At 37.6% G+C, this 21,143-nt stretch overlaps 1 long non-coding RNA gene across 1 annotated transcript; it reads right to left on the reverse strand.

Moving 5' to 3' along the window:
* Positions 1 to 7,679: 7,679 nt before the first annotated feature.
* Positions 7,680 to 10,384, reverse strand: LOC133524147 (uncharacterized). The gene is made up of 2 exons (XR_009800333.1): positions 10,289 to 10,384; positions 7,680 to 8,967 (listed from the first exon to the last, which is right to left on the reverse strand). It is a non-coding gene; the product is annotated as an uncharacterized LOC133524147 (long non-coding RNA).
* Positions 10,385 to 21,143: the final 10,759 nt, after the last annotated feature.

Below are 21,143 nucleotides of genomic sequence, written 5' to 3' on the forward strand. Positions count from 1 at the left end.
TAATAGTTCAATGTTTTTTTAGAACAATAATAACTGCATCAATAAATTGCTCTGATATTTAGATTAAGATGATATTTGTAAAATTTGACGATTTAAAAGTGCTTATTGCTAGGCCTATTTGAATAAAGAATATTTTGACTTTGACTTTGGCGTAAATTTGTATAAGTTCATTGTTTTGATTGTATAATAAAATACGTAAATATGGTGTTTTTATGAAATTATAAACTTTTATTTCATTAATTAATTATTACGAATGAAGATTCGTAGGGTGTTTTGGAACGATGCGGTCTGACTTATTTCGGGGGTCTATTATAAATTGTCTATATCTAAGATTGTCATATAGCTAAGCGAAATTATCTAAGTCAAAGAATAAAAAATAGTCCCAACATTATTAAAGCAACCTGGAAAGTAATCAATGTGGAGACTGGTCGCTCGAAACACACAGTGAATGATTTTAAACTAAATATTGATAACAAAATTATAGATTCCAATTTAGAAGTAGCTACAGAATTTGAATTTTTTTTCACTGACGTACCAGTTTTCACAACTAAGGATTTAAATTCATCACCCTCATCTGCTGTTACTCTATTAAAAGATAACGCTCCAGAGTGTTGTGGAGATTTTCATTTTGAACGTGTTTGTACCTCCGATGTAGTAAAGGCGTTTAATTCGGTTAATGTCAAAAAAACGAATGACCTCTGGGGAGTCTCTGTCCATGCTGTCAAATCCTTAGTAGAAATTATAGCGCCTGACTTAGTAATTATATTTAACAACAGTGTTGATTGCGGCGAGTTTCCTGATTTAATGAAACATAGTAAAATAACTCCTTTATTTAAATCGGGTAGCAACTCTGACCCCACTAACTTTAGACCGATATCTGTGCTACCAACGTTCAGTAAGATTTTTGAAAAATTAATTCTTTCTCAATTAGTACGACATTTTAACGTCAATAATTTAATGCATAATAAGCAGTTTGGTTTTACACGGGGTCGCTCGACAACCGATGCTGGTGTTGAGCTAATTAAGCATATCTTCGATGCCTGGGAGGAGTCACGAGATGCTATAGGTATCTTCTGTGATTTGTCTAAGGCCTTCGACTGCGTTTCTCATGAAACATTAATCAGGAAACTACACTATTATGGAGTTAGAGGAGCGGCACTGGATTTACTTAAGTCCTACTTAAATGGTAGAATACAAAGGGTCGATGTGAATGGACAGCGATCACCGGGGTCATTGGTCTCTATGGGTGTACCACAGGGGTCAATATTGGGACCTTTCCTGTTCCTTATCTACATAAATGACTTGCCATTCCTTGTAAAGACCCACCATGATATAGTACTGTTTGCAGACGACACTTCACTTATTTTCAAAGTCAAACGACAGCAACAAGCTTACAATGATGTAAACGATGCTATTTCTAAAGTAGTAAATTGGTTCAATGTTAATAATTTATTGTTAAATGAGAATAAGACTAAATGTATTAAGTTTGTCACTAGTAATGTAAGGCATGTACAAACAAGTGTCATTGTGAAGGATGAGGAATTGGAATTAGTTGATAGTACAGTTTTTCTTGGTATAACTTTAGATTCTAAACTCCAGTGGGGTCCCCATATTGCTACTCTTTCGAATAGACTGAGTTCTGCAGCTTTTGCAGTAAGCAAAATCCGTCAGTTAACTGATGTCAAAACAGCTCGATTAGTATATTTTAGTTACTTCCATAGCATTATGTCGTATGGTATTTTACTGTGGGGTGGTGCTTCAGAGATAAATACCATTTTTGTTCTGCAGAAGAGGGCTATTCGAGCAATATATAAAATGAACCATAGAGACTCACTGAGAGATAAATTTAAGGAAATTGACATCATGACAGTGCACTGTCAATACATTTATGAGAATATTCTGTATGTGCATAAAAATATTGCCGATTTTAAGAAAAATTGTGACATTCATAATATTAATACTAGAAATAAACATAAGCTCGCCGTGCCCTTCACTCGGCTCCATAAAATTAAAAAATCATTCATGGGTAATTGTGTGAGATTTTATAATAAACTTCCAAACCATATTACTGAGTTACCAATTAATAAATTTAAGAATCATGTAAAGCGTAAACTTATTTCTAAAGCTTATTATACCACACAAGACTACATGAATGATAAAACAACGTGGGATTAATTGTGATTCGAAATGATTAATTATTTATTATATTTGAATAATGATGATGAAATGGATATTCCAATGCATGTATTTCCTTTGTTGTTTTTATTATATTTGTTTGACATTTAGAATTTATTCTAGAAACAATCTAGACTAGTATTTTTTATACATTTTTTTTGTATGACTATATTTTGTGAAAGTTTTAGTATTAAATTTGATCTATGAATTATATTCATTAGTATTATATATGGAATAATATTTACAACATCAATAAATTGCTCTGATAATTAGATTAAGATAATTATATGTAATACTGTGTTACTATTCATAAGTGCTTGTTGCTAGGCCTACATGAATAAAGTATATTTTGAATTGAATTGAAAAACCGTCAATATACCGTTGAATTACGTATGCACTTTTTTTGTCTCTTTCTTTTTGCTAATGACGTGAAAGGGACAAAGATAGAACTCAAATATTTCGAACTTGTATTAGGCCCCGCACGTTGAAATACTTTGTGATCTAAAGGTAATTTGAATGTTATTTTGTCTCACTCAGTGAGAAAAATGCGATTTTTCTCACTGTTTTTAAGCAGCAAATTACCCTTCTTCGAGCTGCTGACGTGAAATAGTTATATGTTTTACAAGAGAGCAAAGTTGTTGTTTACCTGCTCGTGCTAATAGTTATACTCAAGCAGGCAAAAGATTCCAAAATTTAACTAAGAGCGTAGCGAGTGGTTCGAGAAGTAGAATTTTGGGCGTTGCGAATTTTGCCTCTGTATGAGTATTTGTTTATATCAGTTTGAGTAAAAATTAAAAAGGGTATAAATTAAAACAAAAACATAAGTAGGCTAAATAAAAGTACCTACCATTAAAAGTGTCGCGCCCTCGCGGTTAAAATTTTTAATCCACATTCCCACAATCACCTACGATTACGAAACGCCATGAAATTTTGTGTAGAATGAATATGCTCTAGTGCAATTTAAACGGGCCGTTTTTGTTCGTCTTGAGAGACATAGCAATAAAGCTTGTGGTCTATGCAAATTCTCGTAAAGTATTGTACTCGTAATATAAAACTATCTCATACACATGGAATGAATGAAGCACAATGTTGCATTTACAACCAGCGTGGCATTTATTGTAAATTTAAATAATATTAGAATTGTTACGCCTACTATACCTATGTAACTTTAATAAATGCTTGGTCTACTTCTTCGAAATTTATAGCTTCGTAAGAAGATTGACTAACAACTATAATCTGAGCTAACAACTAACAACACAGCTAGCTGCATTTTGCCCTAAAAAAGTTAAAAATTATATTAGTGATGTCCAAAACTCGTTAAAGTTTAAATTCATAATTATTTCTAAAGCACGTCGCCACAGCGAGTAGGTGTGTAAGATGAAATTGAATATTATGTTTCATCGTTTATCTTTCTTTAAAAATTATTGCGAAGGAAGTGTAAGGAGTGACATTTGGGCGCGTAATGAGTCGCCGTGGGCCACACCGGCCAATTTAACAACATAAATAGGCCCCTTCCAAAGCTTAAACATCACTTTATCTGGAAACAATTTGTCTTTTATAAGGACATCTTTCCATCACTTTGAACGAACTAGAACTTCATAATGTAATTACTTCACGACTTGTTTAAATGCCTTGTATAGCATTTTTTAAACATGAAGGGTACAGACACGTGCCATCTTCATATAATGTATAACTTTAAAATGCCAAATCACGCCAAAAATGTCCTGAGATGAGATCTATCAGCCTACCCTTCCTGTTTGAAAAAATACTATAAGTACGCGGCGTGCGGCTATCGTGAACGTTACTCATGCTCTGTTAGTTACTTGAAATTGGAGACCTAGGCTCTCCGACACATGTGTAAGATTCATTGTTAAAAGTTCGTGGAATTTCTTGTCTAAAAGTATGAATCTTGCATGTTTTGTAAATCAATTGTATATTACTAATATTATATTCGAGTAACAACCAACTTATTACAGCATTATTGTTACCAATGTGAAAACAACCTTAATGTCATAGAAATAGAGATCAATGTTTTCTTAGCCAAATCTCAATATCCTGGCATAGGTAAATGATGGTTTATTTTTAAAAAGTTACAATGGAAAATATTTAATTGATTGATATAAATAAGATTGATATAAATATCAGAATGTTCAAAATATTGTTAATAATATTATTACAGAAGATTTAAATTTTATTATAAGTTTGTTATTTATTTAGGCAATTTATTTGCCAGCGAGAACTCCTTTAGTTTCTTTTAAAGGTTTGCTTTGGCGCCAATTTCGATGTTTTAAAAAAGTTGCGCTGATGATTTTCACTATTGATTGTCGAATTTTCATGTTTAATGTATCGATACATATTGGACGAGAATTAAATTATTTTAAGTAATATAAGCTGAAGTCTTTCAATGAAATTTGTTTCACATGTTGCACAAGTGACTTATAATAAATGAGTAAACCGTAATTAGCTTAACTTAGTAAGTACGTAGTATCACGCAAAATAAGCACAAAGGTTGTCGATTTGCCGGAAATGCTTAAACCAACTAAATACCTACATTAATCCTGAATCGGGTTACCGATTTTTGAATTAAAAATGAATTTTTTTATTGGGAAGCTTATTTTTTTGATAAAAAAATAATAATTGGCTGATAAAAGAAAATACACTAAAGGATGACTAACGTTAGACCGGGCCGAGTGCGGGCCGGCGCTTCGTTTTCTATGGAAAGCGTCACGTGATCACCGGTCATCTGTCATAGAAAAGTAAGCACCGGAAGCTCTCTCTAATGTGAGTCATCTTTAAAAATGTGTCAGAAGTTAAAAACAGATAATTTTAATAAGATCATGTAGTATATCGAGATCGTGCAACAGCGAGCCCAATGAAACGAAATAAAGAATGTAATCAATCTAAGCGTTACTCTTAGCTGGGTATCACAATTAAAATAGGAATTATGACGGTTTTTCAGTGATCGTGACGTCAATTTCACGTACCGCTTAGTAGTTTTGTGAGTAGAGTACGATTGTCAAAGTTGTTGAACAGTACAACTGATACCATTTATAAAAACTTGTCATCTAGCCTATTATCTTTACTACGATCACTGTTCCATACCCTGACCGTAAGCTGAGTGACGTACCAACTAGCATTTTAAAATAGACTTACCTATACAGCATTTGCATATTGAAAGTGGATATAACTGTCATCTGCTAAATTGTCTAATTAGATCGGTACATTCGAATTGTTTCACAAAGTCGACCCTTTTGTGGACGCCAAAATCTATCAGAATACACTGAGTTGAAATTACACGTCTATTCTACATTACGTAAAGAAAATTAACCAAGTACCTATTTATTTAAAATAAACATTGTAAATTTAGTTTCTAACACTACAAAAGATGAATCAATCAATCAAAGTTTGAGTATAATGGCTCCATCGATTCTGTTGATGATTTCGCCAACGTCAAGCTGGGATCCTCTAGGACCCTAGCCAGGACCGGTTAGATGTAGAGAATACCAATCCGACAATAAACAAGCATATACGACGAAACGATGCCACCTCCGCCACGTTGGCGGCGGGGCAACACTACCCTAATCAGCAGTCTTATCAGTTAGATGCGGGTAGGTACTATCATTATCACATGACACTTTAACGCTTTGGCTATGGGACATAAGGGCACATGATTTACCACATGTTACACAATAGGAATAGTTTTACCTACAAAATTAAATCGAGTACATAGTTTTAATGGAAATGGAAATGCATTATCCGAAATAGGGACCGTGTTCGACACGGGAAAATGAAAGAAAGTGACTTGAGATTTTAGGAATGCAGACTGTTTGAAAATTTTATGTCGAACCTTTTTATAATTTTAACCCTTTTAACCCGAGAAATTTTTCGTATCGGTATTTTATACATACTTACTTACATATACAAATATACTGTACAAAACCATTGAGGATCCAAATTTTCATACAAAGAGTGCCTGAGTAAAAATGAGGTGTGTATTTTCAGGTTAATCTTATTGTAAAGAAAATTTGTACGCATTGTAAGAAAGACTTCAGAAAAGCGATTAAAAAAAATGGTGCATACCTACTACAGTTTTTGAGATTATAGGAACTTTCAGTATAACATCTCAGTATTTTAAATCTACAGTAAGTATACCTACAGCTTTGGTCTTGATCAGAAATAAAGTTTAAAATTTCAGAAGTACTTTGGTGTTTAAAGAAAAGTAAACAGTGAAATAGGAATCGCAACTCACGGTAGTTGGTCACGTTCCCGGGTTTGGTCACGTTTCCAGATACTTACCTTTTTTGAAATATTTTGATAAAGAACATTTCGATACCTCCAAGTATACTGAGGCAAGTGACAATTTTATGATTTTACGGTTTTTAAAATACATATAGTTTTATACCTTTAATTGAATTTTCATGCTGAATTTCGTATTAGTTTTGGAAATAAAGTAACGTCATAAGAATGTAACTAACATCATTTTATATAGGGAGCGTGCATGAACTGTAGGAGGCAGCACAGAAGCCGTCAGATTTTGGGCGCGAGGCGTAAATGTGATGTTTTTTGTTCTGATGTAGCCCACAAGATGGCAGAACCTACTATGTACAAGAAAACACGTGACGTGTACATATACATGTTTATTGTTCCGATTCAGGCCACAAGACGGCAGACCTTCCAACGCGCACGGTCACTATACTCGAACATTTTATACTGAGGGAAGCGCTGGTGGCTCAACGGTAAGTGCGTGCGACTTGCAATCCGGAGGTCGCGGGTTCAAACCCCGGCTCGTACCAATGAGTTTTTCGTAACTTAATGTACGAAATATCATTTGATATTTACCAGTCGCTTTTCGGTGAAGGAAAACATCCCCCTCCAAGACCCCAGGCTCCCATGAGCCGTGGCAAAATGCCGGGACAACGCGACTTGCACCACAGTACGCGGTACAGTTAACGCGAAGTAGGGTAAAAAAAGTATGGTATAACAATTTGAATTTTTAGATTTTTTTTTTTTTATTATTATTATTTTAGTTATTTTTTTGTAAGTGTATTTTATACTTAATTGTTGATGTGCTTGTTTTTGTTTGTATGTAAATTCCATGTTGACGTGTAAAAGTGCCCTTGTGGCCTATTTGCTGAATAAATGTTGAAGTTGAAGTTGAAGTTGAATTACAATTATTTGATTCATTTAAAATGTTTTAGTAACTAACATACAATTCTACGTTGAATCAACTTGTATCCTAAAAATTGTAAAATTTTGATGATACTTCTTAATAGGTACATTTATTCTTAATTTATTTATTCATATAATACAATTTACCTACCTACTTAAAGGACATATCAAAATAATATATTTTATCCATAATCTTTATATTATGTAAAACTTGACTTCCCACTTGAATGTTTTATTTTATGAATAGGTATCAGTATTTTCATTACACCAACATTTATTTGTAAACTTAACAACACTTTGTAACAAAATTATACTGTAATAAATAAACAACCAAGATTAATACAAAATAACATTTATTCCACACATGATAATTATATTGGATACAATAAACCAATTGCAAGTTATAAACACAACTATGTATATTAAGAAATGTCTTAGACGGTAATGACCTGCCAATGAAGCCGATGGTCCCGGATTCGAACTCCGGTAAGGGCATTTATTTGTGTGATGAGCACATATATTCGTTTCTGTGTCATGGGTGTTTCTGTAGGTATATTTTAAGTATCTATATAATATATAAAGCGTTGTCTGAATACCCACAACACAAACCTTGAGTATACTGTGGGTCGTAGTCAATTTATGTATGGATGTCCTACAAAAGGTATTTGTAAATTATTTATTTATTAACACATTGAGTGCCGAGAACCCGCTCGGCGGGCGCTCTGTTCGTAGTCGCTTTCGTCTACAAAGCGGAAAAACGCTAGAATCATCTACGCGTGTAGCGCTACGAAAATGTTGGCAGTGGATGCGTTAATATATTCAAAATACAAAATTCAAAGGCAGGCAGTGGCAGCGAGTCACATTAAAATATAGAACAGTATATATTTTTTAATAAACTATTTGTATTTTTAACCGACTTCAAGATTTCAAAAGGAGGAGGTTATCAATTCGGGTGTAGGTATGTTTTATTTTTTGTTTTTAATGTTTGTTACTTCATAACTCCGTCATTTCTGGACCGATTTCGAAAATTATTTTTTTCATTGAATCTATATATTATAATCTATATACAGATTGGTCGCGTTTTTGTCAAAACTTAGTTCTGATGATGGGATCCATGAGGAATCGAGTTGAGATATTGTAATTTTTATATTTTCATCACCAAATCAAGCATTTACATTTAAAAAGTGACATTCGATGAAGTGGAACTGCTGATGCTGATCAGAATGGAACTCTTCAACGACGCATAGTTCCCGCTTGGCGACTTGTCATCCTCTTTATGTTTGTTAGGCAAATTAGGTTTTCGAGATCCATTTTTGCCAAGCTCGAGATCTGATGGTAGAATCCATGAGGAATCGAAAAAAACTCCTCAAATGTTAAAGGCATATAGTGATTTTTGTATTTTCTTTTACAAATCAAGCATTTACATTTAAAAAAGTGACATTTGATGAAATGGGACTGCTGATGATAATCAGAATAGAACTCTTCAACGACGCATAGTTCACTATTGGCGATTTGTCCTCTTTGCTGTGTTTGTTAAGTAAATTAGATTTTCAAGACATATTTTAATATAAAATAATAATCTTTCTTTCACCGGTCTCCCTCGTTGAAGTCGGTTTTTTTATCCTAAAAATGATATCGTATTGAAAAGCGACTAGGTACTAAAGTGTGCAGATGCTTATGACGCAGATTGTACGAGCGCCCCCCGCGGCGACGGAACTGCACTGCAACGTCGTAAAGTGGACGGTATGTGGGCGATTACGTGGCAAGCATTGACAACCAATATTTATTTATAGGATTAAAAAAGAACCGAACATGTAAAAGAAAGCATAATCTGTACCGGGAAACATGAATAATGATAAAAAAACATAATACCATTGAAACTCACGACGGGACGTATTGGGGTCTTATATATAAAAGTACAAAACTTTCCAAATACTTAATACTTTTAATTTAAGAACAAACTAAATATTTTTTTTATGTTTAATATAAGTACATAATAGCACGCATTTTGCACTCATAAACCTATACGAGTACCCATCCTGAGTAAATGAGAGAGTGCTACAAAAAACTGCATAGTCAAATAAAGTGTCAGGACCGGTCATAAGAACGACCAATTTCAAAACATTGTTGATTTCAAAGCAACAAAAACTACACCTTATAAAACAAAGTCCTCCGCCGCGAGTGCCTCTGTGTATGTATGTTTGCAATAAAGCCGAAAATTACTGAACGGATTTTCATGCGGTTTTCACTTATCAGTATAATGATTCTTGAGAAAGGTTTAGGTGTATATTTTCGTGCCGTGCGAATTTGGGGCTGGTAGATTATAATTGCGATAACTCTATTTCTTGCTTACATCGGTACATTCGATGACTCTCAACGTCGGTTGTTAAAAAAACTACTTTTTGCCAGTACTTTTAAATTACTACCACTGAAAATACGCAATATGGCCAAGGCCAAATAGAATAATTAGATAGGCTTTAAGTAAGTAAATGTTTTAATCTTACTTTTAAACAAGAAGTAACTGGAATTTGGATATCTACTCATCCATTTGGATTGTTCTACTCTGTATAGGAGGAAATGTACGGTTTGTACATATTTTCCCGATAAAGGTACACATTACCAGAACCAAATCTTCTGTGAAGGAAAATATGCGTAAGTCTGGGAATTCATTCATAAGGCGTCAGTCCCCAATCCACATCTTTACCTTTCCACTCTCACGGGACGGTAAGAATCGAGGGCTGAAAGCCTGACAGCACGTAAGGTCGCATTAAGTTTCTCACAAATAGTACCCAAATAAAGGTATCACCATTGTTAAAAGATAATTTTCACGTTTATAAGAAATAATAATAAATGATTATTCTCATAAATGTGAAGACACAGGTCAGTCAGGTAATTTTTATTAGAAGGTATACAATATACATTTTATTACAAAACATTTACACACCTTCATGTCAGTATGGTGCTCCTATGGGATATGCATGCCATTTGACTGCTAAACTTAGCGTGATCGAAGTGTAGAAACTTTTGATTTGATTTAGTTATAGATTGTTACAAGTAATATTTTGGGGTAAAAAAAAAACTAAAGGAATAATATAAAATGTAAACTACAATAGTCAGTAACTAAGCTTTTATTGAAATCACTGAGGTTGGAAGAACCCGTCATCAATACTGCAAGAGGTCACAGTTGAGGTAATCCTATATTTATATATATATCTATCTAAAGGTTTCTTAATAGTAAGACAAGTTTCTTAATAATAACCGGCTAGCATAGATTGCACAGACTCTACAGTACTTATTAATTCTTTTTTAAACTAAAGCTTCAGGGAACAAATCGGGGTTAACGAACTCTTTTATTTAGATTTTGGTAGAAACAGCGATCCGAGGAACTAAATTTAGAAAATACAGGAGATGTATATGGGCGCCAGGGCCAGTCGATCTGGTCCAAATGTCATATAGTTAATAAAGGATGGGTCTAACCTCCAACATCGGGAATTGTACCCCAGCCGCCACGTTCTGTGTAGGCCTGGACGGATGGTTACAAAAGGGTCAGCGACAGCTCACTACCGCTGGTATTATTTGGGGTTACCGGTGCATGAGGCAGGTGGTCGGAGACCGCGCGAGTTAGCCAGGTAGTTAGCGCCCCGCCGTGAACCCTGAAATTATTGTATACTCGTTAGGGCAAGTCACCTGATTACGGCTGGGATTGAATCCCAATTAATACTGTAGGGCGGAGATCGCCTTGATTTCAAGTTTGGAACACTAACACGATTCAACAATGCCCGACACGAATTTCGATTTACACGAAACCTTACCTAAAGGTTAAAAAAAATGCAAAACTTACCCGTTGGTGGATAAAAGGCTTGCATGGAAATTATGCAGCTTATGTCAACACCCGGGGCACGCGATGTATCGCTCTTCAACGCAGCAACAAATTTAAGGTTAGCATGTTATGCCGGGGCTGAAAATACGCAACCTACATTAAAAAAGGCACTTTATTCTTACAAAATAAACCACGCAACCACTATAACACTTACTCAAATGGGCGATGGAGCCCGATCTCAAAGGGTATAGCCGATCCCGGCTCGAATCGAACAAAAAGAAGATCTCCCTTCCTTTCCGACATCTTGAGTGACAGATAGGCCGACGGGGTTGCCAAGTCCGAATTAGGCTCGTGCAAACACTACATGACTCCACAGACAAAACGATCGTTTATGGTTCCTTCGGTTTTATTTAAAAAGAACTAAACAACTGCGCAGAAATAACATAATGTTAAAGAAAAACCACTATAATTAAATATGTTCTACGAATAAAACACAGGAAAGCGGGGAAACGCAATGTTTCTTCCGGATTTGAAGCTGGCAATTCCGACCCATAGTGTTCGATCGCGCGTTAGCTAGTACGCTAATCCTTAGCTAGATGGCTGTAGGAGTTCGGAACTAACGCGAGCCTTACTTTTTTAATAATGAAGAAGAAAAATTACATTTTGTTGTTACAGTGCTCCCCTTCCCGAAGAAAATTTTGAGTCCGGCAAAATTTTGAGCTGGTCCCCAGCTCGCAAAACAAACCGCAGGTTTCAACAGCTCCCAAATGAACAGTTACACAATGTAAGGCAGAAGGAAAAACAACCATCATAATCGAACCCACGCACTAAACTATAAAATGATAAACACAGTTGGCTGTAAACCAGTTATCAAATACAAACTATAACAATTACTCCTACTCTCCCTTAAGAGGGAGCTTAACCTAAGTAAAACTTAACGCAGGTAGGAGAAGCTCGAAGCTTCCTTCCTAATGCGTCGCATCGCTATATATCTTGGCGGCGCAGTGAGCGACCTGAGTTGCGGGCTGCGCGTCCAGGGTATACGACGGAATATGGCATATAGCCAGTTAGGTTAAATGAATAACCTACGGTAATAACTGTGAGGTAACAGTCTATCACCAGGGAAAATAATTAATAGTAGTGTCCGATAGTTCGGCTTAGGAGCCACAGAACTACCGGTTGACACTCTTCACAGGAATGCTGTCCCTGCAGAGCGAAATCAGGGACTTCGCCCTGCACTGCCAACACACGCTGTGGATAGACAGCTTATAGCCAGTTAAATTGATCACGGAACAAACTTTTTAAGATTCCGGGCATGCCAGGACCCCAAATTTTTACCCGTATAAAAATCTTCTAACTCGTATACTAAATTCGAGAGTTTACGAATTACTCGGCACTTCGCATACTTAGGAGCAAGCTTAGCCATAAAGAATTTACCAGCGTCACTCAAAGGAAAAGTTCTTTTCATAACAACCTCACCCTCACTAAATTCAACCGACTGACGACCCCTATTATAATAACGCGCCCCTCTATCATGAGCTTTAATTAACAATAACTTAACCCGATCGAAAACTTCTCTCAAGCCGCCTAAAGATTCCGCGTACCGGTCTGGAGAGTCCATTGATAGGTTTAACTTCGAAGTTTGGCAATCTCCATAGACTTTACCGCAAGCAACAGCCTCCCTACCATGAACCAGAAAGAAGGGGGGATAACGAACTGTTTCACTAGTGGTGGAATTCATGGCAAACTGAACCTTCGGCAAAGCTACATCCCAAGCTCGATGATCATTCTGGACCATGATAGAGACGGACGTCATCAGGGTTTTATGGTAGCGTTCTACGGCGTTAACCTGAGGGCAATAACGCGGGGTGTAGTGAATTTGGGGAATAAAATATTTCTGAAACAAAGCTTTAAGCTCGCTGCCAGTGAATTGCGTAGCATTATCCGCAATCACTGTGCGCGGCACGCCGTGCTTGAGAAACACCTCATCCTCTAGACGCTGGGCAATAGTCTTCCCTACCGCACGCCTAAGGGGGAAAAACATCACGTATTTCGAAAAGCAACATAATACCGACAGAATGTAAGTATAGCCTGCCCGGGAACGAGGTAGTGGACCCACTAAATCGATACTAAGTGTGTCGAATGGACGCGAACAGTTCTTAGGATGTCCCATGGTGCCTATAGGAGGCTGTTGTGAGTTTTTATACGTAGCACAAACCTCGCACCCTCGAATGAATTTAGCTACATCCTGGTACATTGAAGGCCAATAATAGAGTAGCGTTAATCGCTTGTATGTTTTAAAAACTCCCAAATGGGAAAGCTCCTCGTTGTGACATGTTCTAATTAAATCTTGACGTTGACTCGATGGTACGACCACCTTCCAGTCGAACTCCCCCGAAAGATTAAATTTACTTTTACAGTAACGCATAAGTTTATTGTTTTGAATCGCGTAATTCGGACAAGAGCCTGGGAAAACCTGACATCGCTTAAAGATCCTATTATACCACTCACACGTATGAATTTCCATCACGGGTACACTACGGGATAAAGCGTCTGGTACTACATGTTCTTTACCTTTACGATGTATGATTTCAAAGTCATAAGGGGATAACCTACAACCCCAACGTGCTAATCTGCCCGTCGGATTAGTTAAATTAAAGAACCACTTTAAACTGGAATGATCGGTAATCACCTTAAACCGGGGTCCGCCTTCCAGATATGGCCGAAAATGCTCTATGCTGAAAACGACGGCTAGTGCCTCGCGCTCGGTTGCGGAATAATTACGTTCGGCGCGGTTTAACGAGCGGCTCGCGTAAGCTATTGGATGCTCCAGCCCGTCCGACATTAGTTGGGTCAAGGTTCCGGCCACGCCGTACCCAGACGCATCACAATGTAGAAGGAAAGGCTTCGAAAAATCCGGGCACGATAATATCGGTGCCGTAACTAAGGCCGACTTGAGTTTTTGAAAGGAATATTGAGCTTCCTTCGTCCACGCGAAAGGAGGCGCATTCTTCCGAGTACTTGTTAAAGCATTTAAGGGGGCCGCGAGGTCACTGAAATTTTTAATGAATCTACGATAATAGGACGCGGTACTTACAAACATTTTCACTTCTTTACGGTTGGTAGGAACCGGGTAATCTATGATAGCTTGGATTTTGGAAGGATCGGTATGTAGTCCACGCTCGTCCACTACATAGCCGAGGTATTTAAGTTCCTTCCGGAAGAACTGGGACTTGCCAAAATTAATAGTTAAGTTAGCGGCTGACAAACGGTCCAATACACGAGTTAATAACGAAATATGTTCCTCAAACGTCTGACTAACAATGATGATGTCATCCAAGTACACAAAAAGCCTATCATTAAATTCGGGTCCAAACAACTTATCCATTAGACGCTGTTGGGTACCAGGTGCTCCAGTCAACCCGAAACACATAACCTTAAATTGAAACAAGCCGCGTTTAGGCACCGTGAAGGCCGTTCGTTCGCGCGAGGCCTCATCTAAAGGAATTTGCCAAAACGCGCTCTTTAAGTCGATTGAGGACAGAAACTTCGCGTCCCTCAACTGATCCAGAATACGTGATATATACGGTAACGGATACGCATCGCGTTTACTTACAGAATTTAACTTGCGACTATCCAAGCAAAAGCGTAACTCCCCATTAGACTTAGCTGTAAAAAGGGTAGGATTATTCCAAGCACTAGTACTAGGTTCAACTACGTCCTGCTCTAGCATCTCATCCAATTGACGGTTAAGCTCTACCAGACGATGTGGCGAGATTGGATAATAACGTTGTTTAATTGGAGGACTATTACCGGTATCTATGGTATGGGTGAGTAAGTGCGTACGCCCCAAACCTTTCCTCTCAAACGAAATACCCTCGAAACTACGAATAATCCCGTCCGCGATAGCACGTTGATCATGGGTCAACTCCTGAAAGGAGCAAAGGTGTTTTTCGGGTACGACCTCATCTACGGTAGGGTCCGAAGTTTGGTTCCCATACCGGCGAAACAATTCCGGTGCGATGTTAAACGCCTTAAAGAAGTTAACACCGAAAATCATGCGCGCACCGACGTCCGGTATCACATAAAATTTAATTTCGCGTGTTAAATTTTTAGCTTTAACAATCAAGTACATACACCCGATTATTCTTGAACGAGTTTTATTCGCAGCTATAATATGGGTATTATCCGTGGCAGAAACCAACTGAGCTCCCAATGACAAAAAGTCCTTATGCGAATTCGAACCTATGATACTGATCCCTGCCCCCGTATCCAGGAGGCCACGAAAAGAACGACCTAAAATTCCTACCGACATGTGCGGTCGCTCGTCTTTATTTATAATATACCGACTCCGAACCACCGAAACGGGAAGAGACATCAAAGTACTTACTATAAGGGGGTAATCAGGACAGTCTGGATTAACCCCAAGATTATCTTCACCAAAATCGACAAGATTACATGAGTTCCCACGCTCCCAATCGTAGGGACTCGATATACGGCGGTCCGGAACAATTAGTTTTTTGAAACCCCAGGCATCGTGCCTGTATCTGGCGAGGTAGAAGTAGAAGCCCGAGGGAAACAATTGGGACAATCCGGGTAAGACACCCCCGCCCTACCACATTTGAAACAAACTACACGTTTAGACTTACACTCCCTTAGACTGTGCGTATCTACACGACAACGAACACAGAACGGCTTCTCCAGAGGATTAGCTGCCTCAACTTTAGGACGCGAAGAGGTTTTACAACTCAAGTCTGCGGCCAAGGTAGACGACGAGGGTCTGGGAGGCTCCACAAAAGCATTGGCCCGCTGCCAGCTGTCCTCCAGCACGCGACACACCCTCTTCAAATCCTTTAAGGTAGTAACCGACTGGATGGCCAAAGGTACCGTATACTCCGGACGAACATTAATCGAAACTATGTCAAATTTCTCCTGATCCGACAATTCACTATTCAAACGGCTAAAATAGTTCTGCATAATGCTAATGTATGTAGAAATGTTCTCATTAGAACCCTGAGTACGATTCCTAATTTCTTTAAGTAAGCGCCTGTCATAATCGAATGGCAAAAATTCATCAATCATGGCGGTCTTCAATTGCTCCCACGTAGACACCTCTGCGCGTATACCGCGGTACCACATTAGTGCGTCGCCATCAAATAATTCTACCGCTGAAGCGAAAAGCCTAACTTCCGTAATACGACGCGAAGCTGCTAACTCCTCGACCCGCTGCAAAAAAGCCTTCACACACGTCCGACCATTAAATTTAAGATTTAAAGAGCTAACGGTCTGATATTTATTAAAGCACGAAGTTGCAGAAGCCATCGATGAAGTCTCAGGTTGAACAGGGTTCACCGACCCCTCAACAGCATCATCAAAGCCAACATTGGAATGAGTCGACACAAATACTGATAACATATTATCTAATTTAGAAAGGATTCTCATAAGTCTCTCCATTAACCCTGAATGTAAGGTAACATCTGTGGACCCCTCTGGATGAATCCGAGTTAATCGATGGTACAAATGATGCCCTAAAGCCTGTACCCGGTTAAGAGATTTCAAAGTTATGGGGGTCTTGGCGGCTGTGGTTAATTTCTCCAGTTCGCCCAATTTATCCTGGATAATGGTAAGTTCCTGGGCGATCTGCCCAACAAATTCCTCAATATCATCTGACGGTAACTCTTTTGCTAGCTTCCTAATTTGTTCCCTCAAACCCTTCACATCTTCAGCGGGAGTGACATCCCTTACTGACACTTCATATTCCAACTCATCTTTGTGTAACAAATTATAATTAATAGGACGGTCCTCCATTATGAACAATGTTACAATTGTTTACTACTAAAAGGTACAGTAACCTCCCACAGAGGAAAGCAAAATTAAATAAAAATTTAAAAAAACAAGTCTTAACACTTTGGTACACGACTGTCCCTTATCATTAAAATACCTTGGTTGGTGATACTCTGTAAGCATGCAATTTAATTTTTAAATTGTAATTAAGTTACGCTGAAACTAGTTCAACACTCATACACTTGAAACCCGGTAACCACAATAATAATTTTTATATGCTACATAGACTTAGTCTATTATAAAATAACTTAAGTAATACAGTAACTGCAAACTGTTAATTAATTATATTATTAATGTAATATCCAGAGCAACAAATTAATTAAGGATTTTAACACCCTGTGCTAAACATTACAACATAAGCAATAATAAACCCACACATGTATATAACTTAACCTATAATCATACCACATGTGGTCAACAGTATAACCTAACACAGTTATGCACTAATATTTTAAATTTAAATTTAAAAAACGTATGTAATTAATTTATGAGGATACAAGCTGCACTGTTTCTACCAAAACTCCCTTTAGCTAACACAATGTGACCAAAGAGGTTCGCTAATAATGCCCCACGTGGGCTGCCACTGTTACAAGTAATATTTTGGGGTAAAAAAAAAACTAAAGGAATAATATAAAATGTAAACTACAATAGTCAGTAACTAAGCTTTTATTGAAATCACTGAGGTTGGAAGAACCCGTCATCAATACTGCAAGAGGTCACAGTTGAGGTAATCCTATATTTATATATATATCTATCTAAAGGTTTCTTAATAGTAAGACAAGTTTCTTAATAATAACCGGCTAGCATAGATTGCACAGACTCTACAGTACTTATTAATTCTTTTTTAAACTAAAGCTTCAGGGAACAAATCGGGGTTAACGAACTCTTTTATTTAGATTTTGGTAGAAACAGCGATCCGAGGAACTAAATTTAGAAAATACAGGAGATGTATATGGGCGCCAGGGCCAGTCGATCTGGTCCAAATGTCATATAGTTAATAAAGGATGGGTCTAACCTCCAACATCGGGAATTGTACCCCAGCCGCCACGTTCTGTGTAGGCCTGGACGGATGGTTACAAAAGGGTCAGCGACAGCTCACTACCGCTGGTATTATTTGGGGTTACCGGTGCATGAGGCAGGTGGTCGGAGACCGCGCGAGTTAGCCAGGTAGTTAGCGCCCCGCCGTGAACCCTGAAATTATTGTATACTCGTTAGGGCAAGTCACCTGATTACGGCTGGGATTGAATCCCAATTAATACTGTAGGGCGGAGATCGCCTTGATTTCAAGTTTGGAACACTAACACGATTCAACAATGCCCGACACGAATTTCGATTTACACGAAACCTTACCTAAAGGTTAAAAAAAAATGCAAAACTTACCCGTTGGTGGATAAAAGGCTTGCATGGAAATTATGCAGCTTATGTCAACACCCGGGGCACGCGATGTATCGCTCTTCAACGCAGCAACAAATTTAAGGTTAGCATGTTATGCCGGGGCTGAAAATACGCAACCTACATTAAAAAAGGCACTTTATTCTTACAAAATAAACCACGCAACCACTATAACACTTACTCAAATGGGCGATGGAGCCCGATCTCAAAGGGTATAGCCGATCCCGGCTCGAATCGAACAAAAAGAAGATCTCCCTTCCTTTCCGACATCTTGAGTGACAGATAGGCCGACGGGGTTGCCAAGTCCGAATTAGGCTCGTGCAAACACTACATGACTCCACAGACAAAACGATCGTTTATGGTTCCTTCGGTTTTATTTAAAAAGAACTAAACAACTGCGCAGAAATAACATAATGTTAAAGAAAAACCACTATAATTAAATATGTTCTACGAATAAAACACAGGAAAGCGGGGAAACGCAATGTTTCTTCCGGATTTGAAGCTGGCAATTCCGACCCATAGTGTTCGATCGCGCGTTAGCTAGTACGCTAATCCTTAGCTAGATGGCTGTAGGAGTTCGGAACTAACGCGAGCCTTACTTTTTTAATAATGAAGAAGAAAAATTACATTTTGTTGTTACAAGATATAGACTCACTATTAAGAAGGACCAAGATCCAGCCTTGAGTAGACTACAATACTTTTGTATTATATCCGACAATACAGCTCATTCGACATAGAAACATGGCTGAAGGACATGCTCAGTCATTAGGATAGTGACAGGGGTATCTACGCAGCTTAACGTTGCAGCTCATTAAAGCCGAGACATCATTATCTAGACGGAATACGGTTCTCCGAAACGTTAGACACAACAAAATCCGAATATTCGAAATGTTGGAGGTAATTTCGAATTTGCGTGACTGTCTTGTCTAATGTGCATCTTGTGATTCTATAGCGTGATATCCAGCTGACATAATTTCTGTAAGTCTGTACTTATGTTCTTTGACCTGTATTGTAACCTAAAAATTGATTTTTGAAGTCCTTCCGAATTCAATTCGTGTATGGAGCTCCGACTTCTTCATGGGCTAAGTATTGCCAAGCATCGATTGCGACAAGCTTAATTTGTTTCCATAACTGCGAGTAGTTTGTAGCCCCGACGCGAACTATTGAGGTTGTTTTAGCACATCCGCGACGGATTTCAGATAAAGTAGGCAGGTATAATTAAGAATGTAAACGATATGGCTAGTATAAAATTAATATCTTTAACTAGCGGTTAGTAAACGTCATAAAATCGATTCGTTACTCTTACTGTTACTATGTGTAAGTAACTGATTTATATGATTAATAAACCTTGCAATTGAATTGATTAGACACACATGACCAAACAATAAATACATGATTGTGATAATCACTTATCTGGAATATTTATTAGTTTTTGTACAACCGGTAAATCGTTACTGTAATATGAATGGTGCTGAATGAATCGCGGGAATGCTGCCTGCGTGATGAGCATCTCGTCAAGAGGCCTGGGTTTGTTGTAGGATTTTTTGTTTATTCTAGGTAGGTTTAGTTTTAGTAGTTTTATTTTATAAGTAATTATAATTTTGTTACAAGTAACAGTAGTGGTACCTACATAGTGTGTTAAGGGCGGTAAAGAAGAATTAACACGAGTTCGTATTTCTTGTACCGCCCGTGGCAGGCGTGGCACACAATATTTTTCATCATACTTGTGAGTAAAAAACTAAATTTTAAGCGGAGTAATTCTTAAAAACGGTGTCATTTCAAACATATAGTAATTTTTGACAGGTTAGGCATCGAAGGCACGGATCCATCTGGCATTCAGCCACGATAGAAAATTGTGTAAAAATATTTTTAATGGCCATTAAATTAAACAAATTGAATATTTTAAAACATAAAAAAATATTAAATTAAAAACGTCAATATTTTAAAAGTATAACTCATTTATATCTACTTGGTTGGTACGAATTAGTGACATTGTTAAAAAATGTGCCCATGGGCGTAATTAAATAATAAAAAATGTATTACCGCTCGTGGGCGTAATATAGCTCATTCCATCTCATTATGCTGGCATACAATAACACCGTTTACGAGCCAGTGTGATGAAAAAAAATATTGTTATGATATTGCGAAAATGTATGTATTTGCATGAATTCATTCGTTAATTAAAATATATACTCGTACCTTTTAATATTCTGTGAGTATATCTTTTAATTGACCTTGATAAAAACCTATAACCTTATGACCTTTAAGTCATCAATTTGTCCTGGAGGGTAAACTTGTCCAATTTGAAATCGTGGACATGTCGACGACCGATCTTAAGAACAGGCAGATCGTAATGGTTTGACGGTAGTCGCATTAAACCAATAGATAGGTAGGATAGGTTCGTTAGGTTGCTTCAGATGCCCGAAGGGCAAGCTGTCAGGGAACGAGACAAAGTTTTTCACGTTTCACGATATGACTAGAAATTTCACAATCTGCTTGATCTTACTATCGGCCGCCGACAGACATAATACATGACGGCTATAAAGGACGGACATATTTAGTTTCTGAAGTGTGAAATTAGGCCCAATTGATGAATATCCAATATCCGGAGTACCTACCTATAAACATTTAGACAATGTGCAACTATTGAGGACTGGAGGCGCTTGACAAAATTTAGATTGATGGCAATCGATTGATCATTTTGCTATATCCTTGACAAGCTACTCTTCTTGTTTCGGCTAGG

Source organism: Cydia pomonella, chromosome 13, assembly GCF_033807575.1.
Source record: "Cydia pomonella isolate Wapato2018A chromosome 13, ilCydPomo1, whole genome shotgun sequence".
NCBI lineage: Eukaryota > Metazoa > Arthropoda > Insecta > Lepidoptera > Tortricidae > Cydia > Cydia pomonella.